We start from the raw sequence: 7,275 nt of genomic DNA on the forward strand, positions 1-7,275 counted from the left end.
GCTTCTGCAGCTGGCTGTGGCCTGGGATCATGGAGCAGGTGGCTTCTTCATCTTCCCAGCTGCAGCCAGCCTCAGGCACTGGGGCCTGGTTTCTCTGTCTCCCCCAGGACATGGGGCAGGAGGACATGGGGCAGGAGGACATGGGGCAGGAGGACATGGGGCAGGAGGTTTCTGCGGCCTGGCATCATGGGGCAGGTGGCTTATTGATCTCCCTGGCTGTAGCCAGCCTCAGGCACTGGCGCCCCACTTCTCTGACTCCCATAGGCCTGGAGTGGCTGGGGGGCAGGGCCGCCGCCATCTTCATCAGGTTAATTTGCATACACACTCCTGATTAGCTGGTGGGCATAGTGGAGGTACAGTCAATTTGCATCTTTCTCTTTTATTAGTGTAGATGTTGTAAAAACAAAAGAAATGAGGTGATTCCTTGCAGAACAGCCAAAAGAGTATCTGAAACAGTAAGTGCTGTATAAGTGTTAATTATTACTATTCCCTTCTCTATCTCAGCACTTGGATTATATCTTGGAACATAGCAGGTATTTAATAAATATTTGTAGGATGATCATATATCTACATTGTGTACCTGATTTTCAGATTATCTATTAGACAGAGTTAAGTGTTTGAAGAACACAGAAAATTTTATGATACTGACTCTAATGTCCTAGAATGACAGAACAATGGGAAATTATAGGGATGATGAGGATTGACTAAGATAAGAAAAAGAGAGACACAAATATAAATACAAAAAGAATGGGAGAGGGATAGATAGAGAGTTTGTTAAGAAGTAGTGATATACACATATAGTGGTGGAATATTTTCAGTTGAACCCACTCACCTGCTGAATATGCAACCCTCTTTCCGTTTTTCTCAGTAGACAGAATACCAAGGAAAATGAAGATTTGGTTAATTAGGAAACAGATTTAGAAGAGGCCTAATTCCTTTTTCCCCAAGAGTCTGAGATTCAGTGAATGCCAACCCATGAGCCAGTTCTCCTAGTGAAAGTAAGTCTCTTGCCTGAATTGTGTTTATCATAATTGTATGTATAAGAAATAGGTTAGACGGGATGAAGAACTTATGAATCATGAATGAGCAGAATACTGTATTCAATCCTTTGGAAGCAGAGGGGTAGCTTCCATTACCTCTCCTTCACTCTAGAATCTTAAATCAGAGGCTGGCTAGTGGCTATTACCATTTGTTAAGGAAGTAATGAAAAATATAAAACATGATTTAGAAAGGCCACTTTCTAGCTGAGATCTAAAAGCTATTCTTTCCCATCATCTCTGGAGCCTACAAGATGTATTTTTCTCCCTTCTTCTCTTGCAAGTATCTATGATGTTAGTCTTTTTTCACTGGACATTTATTATCCGAAGACTGTTCTCAATGCCTCACAATATCTTAATTATACATTCACAATGCTGGCACTGGTCCTTACGGTAATTTTCTATAAATTAGGAATGGACACTGCTTGAATTTAGGCCTATCCCAGGGCACATTGACCCAATTCACCTTCTCAGCCAGACACCATTGTGTAGTGAACAATCTGCACAATTGTATGAATCAGCCTGGTAGATTCAGTAATACTAATTGACATATTTGGAAATGTACTTTGCTGGTAGAAACATTTGAAAGAGAACAATATGGTTTTGCCATCTGGCAAATGAGTTTAGGCAATCTTCCTGGAAGTCCTTGATGTTCCCTATAATACTATCTAATAAGGAGGGAATATGCTAATTGACTGCCATGCCCTCAAAGAAGGTGGCGCCCACAGCCACAAGATGGCAGCATCCAGTCCCCTCAGCCTCACCAGGGTGGTAGGCACGCAGCATGGCCTGGCCCACCCCCAGGCGGGTCCAGCTGTTCCACGCACCTGCCTTTGGAGTCCCTCAGTCCCCTCAGCCCCCCGGCCGCCCAGGGCCAGCCTGAGGCACAGGCAAGCCTCGGTGGCGGCTGCCCAGCCAACGCCAAAGGCACAGGCAAGCCTCGGATGGTGGCTGCCCAGACAATGCCTGAGGTGCAGGCAAGCCTCAGATGGCAGCTGCACAGCCACCCAGGGCTGGCCCAAGGCTCAGGTAACCAGAGCTGGCCAAGGCTTGCACTGCTGGCAGCAGCAAAGGTGTGATGGGAGAGTCACCTCCCCCTGATCGCCAGGTCACCTCCCGCCCCTGAGGGCTCCCAGACTGTGAGAGGGGGCAGGCCTGGCTGAGAGACCCCCTCCAGTGCATGAATTTTCATGCACCAGGCCTCTAGTTTATACTAATAAAAGCATTATATGCTAATTGACCATCACTCCATGACAAAAATGGAGGCACCCATGGACATAAAGATGGCGGAGGTGGCCCCAGAGGCAACCGGAACAAACAGGGCGCTCCCCCTCCCTCTGCTTCTTCCACCACTGAGAGAGGCCCAGAGGCGCCTGGAGCATGCAGGACGCTGTGTTTGCTTTGGTCTCTGGAGCACTCCCCCTCTGCCGCTGCAGAGGGCACCTCTCTCAGTGGTCACCCCAGCAGGGAGGAGGAGGACTCCCTCCTCTCTGCTGTCAGTCTCCATGGAGGCAATGAGGAAGCAAGCTTCCTCACAGGTGCCCTCGGCAGCAGAGGGGGAGCACATCGGGTGCTTCAATCTTCATGGCTGCTGCTCCTGAGAGAGGCACCCTGTGTGGCGGCAGAGGGGGAGAGCCCAGGCAACCTAAGCAAGCCCAGCACCCCGTGAGCCCCACATGATCCAGGTGCCTCCAAGCCTCTGAAAACGGCCCTCAGCCCCTTATCCAGGCTGGCCACATCCCCATGCAATGATGGTCCATGCTGGAGGTCATGGCCAGCCTGCAAACAGCCATCAGCCCCTCACCCAGGATGGCCATGCCCCCCAGCAGGGACCCTCTCCCCATGGGAGTGTGGCTGGCCTGAAAACTGCCCCAGCCCCTCACCCAGGCTGGCACCATCCCCAGTGGGGACCCTCACCACAATGGGGGTGTGGCTTGCCTGCAAACCACCACAGGCCCCTCACCCAGGCCACCCTGCCCCCCCAAGGGAACCCCCACCCTGATCACGGACACCCTTAAGTGCAAACAAGCCGGCCCCCACCCATGCACCAGGCCTCTATCTATACTAATAAAAAGGTAATATGCTAATTAGACTGGGAGACCTTCTGGACATTCTTTTGGACAAAGCCATGGTGGCGGGGCTGAGGTAGAGGCGGTTAGGGGCCAAGAGGGGAGAGCAGTTGTGGGTTATCAGGCCAGGATTGAACAGCAGTTGAGGGTGATCAGGCTGGTGGGGGGGGCGTTGAGGGTGATCAGGCCAGCAGGTGGCGCAATTGGGGGTAAGCAAACCAGCAGGGAGGCCAGTTTGGGGTGAGCAGGCCATCAGTGAGGGCAACTGTTGGGGGTAAGCAGGCCAGCAGGGGGGCAGTTTGGAGTGAGCAGGCCAGCAGTGGGGCAGATGGGGGCGAGCAGGCCAGTGGGGAGGGAAGGTGGAGGTGAGCAGGCCAGCAGGGGGGGCAGTTGGGGGTGAGCAGGCCGGCAGAGGGGCATTTGAGTGCGAGCACACTGGCACGGGGGCAGTTGGGGGTGATCAGGCTCATGGGGGGCATTTGGGGGCGAGCAGTATGGTGGAGGGGGGCAGATGGGGGTGAGCAGGCCAGCAGGCATAGTGGTTAGGGGCAATCAGGCAGGTAGGCAGTCAGGTGAGCGTTTAGGAGCCAGCAGTCCCAGACTGCAGGACATCCCCCAAGGGGTCCCAGATAGGAGAGGATGAAGGCCGGGCTGAGGGACACCACCCTCCCATGCACGAATTGCACGCACCGGGCCACTAGTCTATATATCTAATCTAATAATAGACAAATATGCAAATTGACCGCACCTTCGCTATGCCCAAGCCACGCCCACCAGCCAAGCCACGCCCACCAACCAATCAGGGCGAGTATGCAAATTACCCCAACAAATATGGCGGCTAATTTGCATATCAAGACAGCGTCAAAGAACCCAAGAGCTGCAGAAGGGAGTAAAGCTTCGGAGAAGCAAGCAAGCCGGGGGGAGGAGAAGGGAGGAGCGAAGGCAGGGCCGGGGGTGAAGGGAAAAGCAGGCTGGCTGGCCGAGAAGGCGGGGCGGGCGACAAGGGAGGAGCGGAGGAGGGGCCGGAGGCGAAGGGAAAAGCAGGCTGGCTGGCTGAGAAGGCGGGGCGGGCGACAAGGGAGGAGCAGAGACGGGGCCGGGAGCGGAGGGAAAAGCAGGCGGACTGGCCGAGAAGGCAGGGCGGGCGACAAGGGAGGAGCGGAGGCGGGGTAGAGTGCAGCAGGAAATCCTATTGCAGGATTTTTCCTGCAACGGGAACGCTAGTATATATATAAAGCCTGCAACCAGAACTCCTTAATGACCAGAACAACTGGTCGCTATGATGCCCACTGCGGCCAGTGAACCAGCCAGATCAGGGGGTGGGTCCAGCTGGCCAACCTCCTGCAGGCCCTTCCCATACCTGGCCCCACCCCAGGTAGCCCCCCCACCCCAATCAGGGGCGGTGCCTGCAGGTCAATTGCTCGCAGCCCCTCCCCACAGCTTGACCGACCCTAATCAGGCCCCGATCGGGGAGGGCTGGCTGGCCAACCTTTCACCATCTCCTCTTCCCACAGGCCTGGGCCTGATCCACTGATTGGGCCCAGGCTGGCCAGAACCCACCCATGCACGAATTCATGCACTGGGCCTCTAGTAACTAAATAAATGAGAGAAGTAACACAAGAAGGAGAGAAGCAAGGAAGGATAAAGGAGTATGTTTGGAAGTGGGAGGTTTGGCAGAGCTTAAGTCATGAACTACAATTTGTGGAGAAGATGGTGTGAGGGGAGATAGAGGAAACTATGGAAGAAACTAACAATGATTGAGTGCCTACTGTGAGCCAAATATTCTGCTAGGTGTTTTACAAGTGTCATATTACCAACACCTCACAATCCTACAAGATAAGTTTTCTAACTCCTTTATATTTTTTAAAGTTTTTTTAAAATTATGGTGAAATACACATAATATACAATTGACCATTTTTCCATTTTATGCTAAAACACATGTCATAAAATGTATCACCTTAACCCTTTTTAAATGTACACTGTAGTGAAATTAAGTACATCCATATTGATGTATAAACATCACCACCATCTATTTCCAGAACACTTTTCATCTTGCAAAAATGAAACTCTACACCCATCCTACCTACTAATAGACAAATATGCAAATTGACCATACCTCTGAAACACCCACAAGCCACGCCCACAAGTCACGCCCACCATCCAATCAGAGCGAGCATGCAAATTAACCCAAACCAAGATGGCTACAGCCACAGAGAGCAAGGTTTCCTAGGTAACAGAGGAAGCCAAGCTTTCCGCCTGCCCTTGCCAGGCCTAAGCCTCCACTCATGCTACAAAGTTTCAATTATAGAAGGTAAACAAATTCAAACAAATGGCGGCAGAATGGAGCTTGAGAGAGCAGTCCAGGGTTGCTGCCGGCAACAGGGGAAGCAAAGCTTTCCACACACCCTAGCCGGGCCCACCTGCTTAAGGCAACAAAGTTTCAATTATAACCCCAACACAAATGGCTGCTGGCCTTGGAGGGAGCCCCAGGCTTGGCTCCGCTCCAGGCTACAAAGTTTAATTGTAGAAGGAAAATAAATTCCAGATAACAGGGCCTCTGCTTAGGTTGCCAGGGGGCGTGGCTGGCCTGCAAACCACCACAGGCCCCTCACTCAGGCCACCCCACGCCCCAAGGGAACCCCACCCTGATCTGGGACACCCTTCAGGGCAAACCAGCTGGCCCCCACCCCTGTACCAGGCCTCTATCCTATCTAATAAAAGAGTAATATACAGATTGATCATCACTGTAACACACAATATAGCTGCCCCCCTGTGGACACAAGATGGCCACCACAAGATGGCCAGCAGGAGAGGGCAGTTGGGAGGCACCCGGCCTGCAAGGGAGGGCAGTTGAGAAGGACCAGGCCTGCAAGGGAGGGCAGTTGAGAGGGACCAGGCCTGCAAGGGAGGGCAGTTAGCGGTGACCAGGCCGGCAGAGGAGGGAAGTTGGGAGGGGTGGGTGATCAGGCTGGCAGGCAGAAGTGGTTAGGGGCAATCAGGAAGGCAGGCAAGCAAGCAGTTGGGAGCCAGCAGTCCTGGATTGAGAGAGGGATGTCTGACGGCCCATTGAGGCCCGATGGGATCGGGCCTAAACGGGCAGTCGGACATCCCTTGAGGGGTCCCATATTGCAGAGGGTACAGGCTGGGCTGAGGGATAACCCCCCTCCGTGCACGAATTTCGTGCACCGGGCCTCTAGTTAAACAATAATTCCTCATTCCCTTCTCCATCCAGCCCCTGGCAACAACCATTCTACTTTCTGTCTCTGTGAACTTTAATACTCTAGGTACCTCATATAAGTAGGGTAATACTGTACTTACACTTTTGTGACTGACTAATTTAGCATAATGTCCTCAAGGTTTATTCATTTTGTAGGATATGTCAAAATTTCCTTTATTTGAAGGATAAAATATATACCACTTTTGTTTATCCATTCATAAATAAATGGAAATTTAAGGGTCTTTCACTTTTAGCTATTATGAATAATGCTGCTATAAACATGAGCATACCAACACATCCTTGAGACCCTGCTTTCAATTTTTGTTTTTTGTTTTACATCCATAAGTGGAATTACAAGATTTTATTGTAATACTATATTTTAATTTTTAGGGAACCATCAAACTTCTTTCCTTTACCATCTGCATTAGGGTTCCAATTTCTATACAATCTCAGCAACACTTCTTATTTTAAGTTTTATTTTTATTGTAGTCATCCTAATGGGTGTAAGGTGGTATCTCATTATAATTTTCATTTGTATTTCCCTAATGATTAGTTATATTGAGCATGTTTTTCATGTGATGTTTGGCTATTGTGTATATAGTTTAGAGAAATATTCATTCGAGTTTTTGCTCATGTTTTAGTAGATTTGTTGTTTAATTGTTACTGAATTGTAGGAGTATTTAATATATTATGAATATTAACTCTATATCATATACATTATTTGTAAACATTTTCTCCCATCCCATGGGTTACCTTTTCATTTTCATTTTTTGTTGTTGTTAATCTTCACCTGAGGATATTTTTTCCATTGATTTTTAGACAGAGTGGAAGGGAGGGGGAGAGACAGAGAAAGAGAAACATTGATGTGAGACAGACACATCGATTGGTTACCTCCCTCATGCTATCCAATTGGGGCTGGGCATCTAGTCTGCAACTGAGGCACGTGCCCTAG

Source organism: Cnephaeus nilssonii (genome assembly GCF_951640355.1).
Source record: "Cnephaeus nilssonii genome assembly, chromosome: X".
In the NCBI taxonomy this organism is placed as follows: Eukaryota; Metazoa; Chordata; class Mammalia; order Chiroptera; family Vespertilionidae; genus Cnephaeus; species Cnephaeus nilssonii.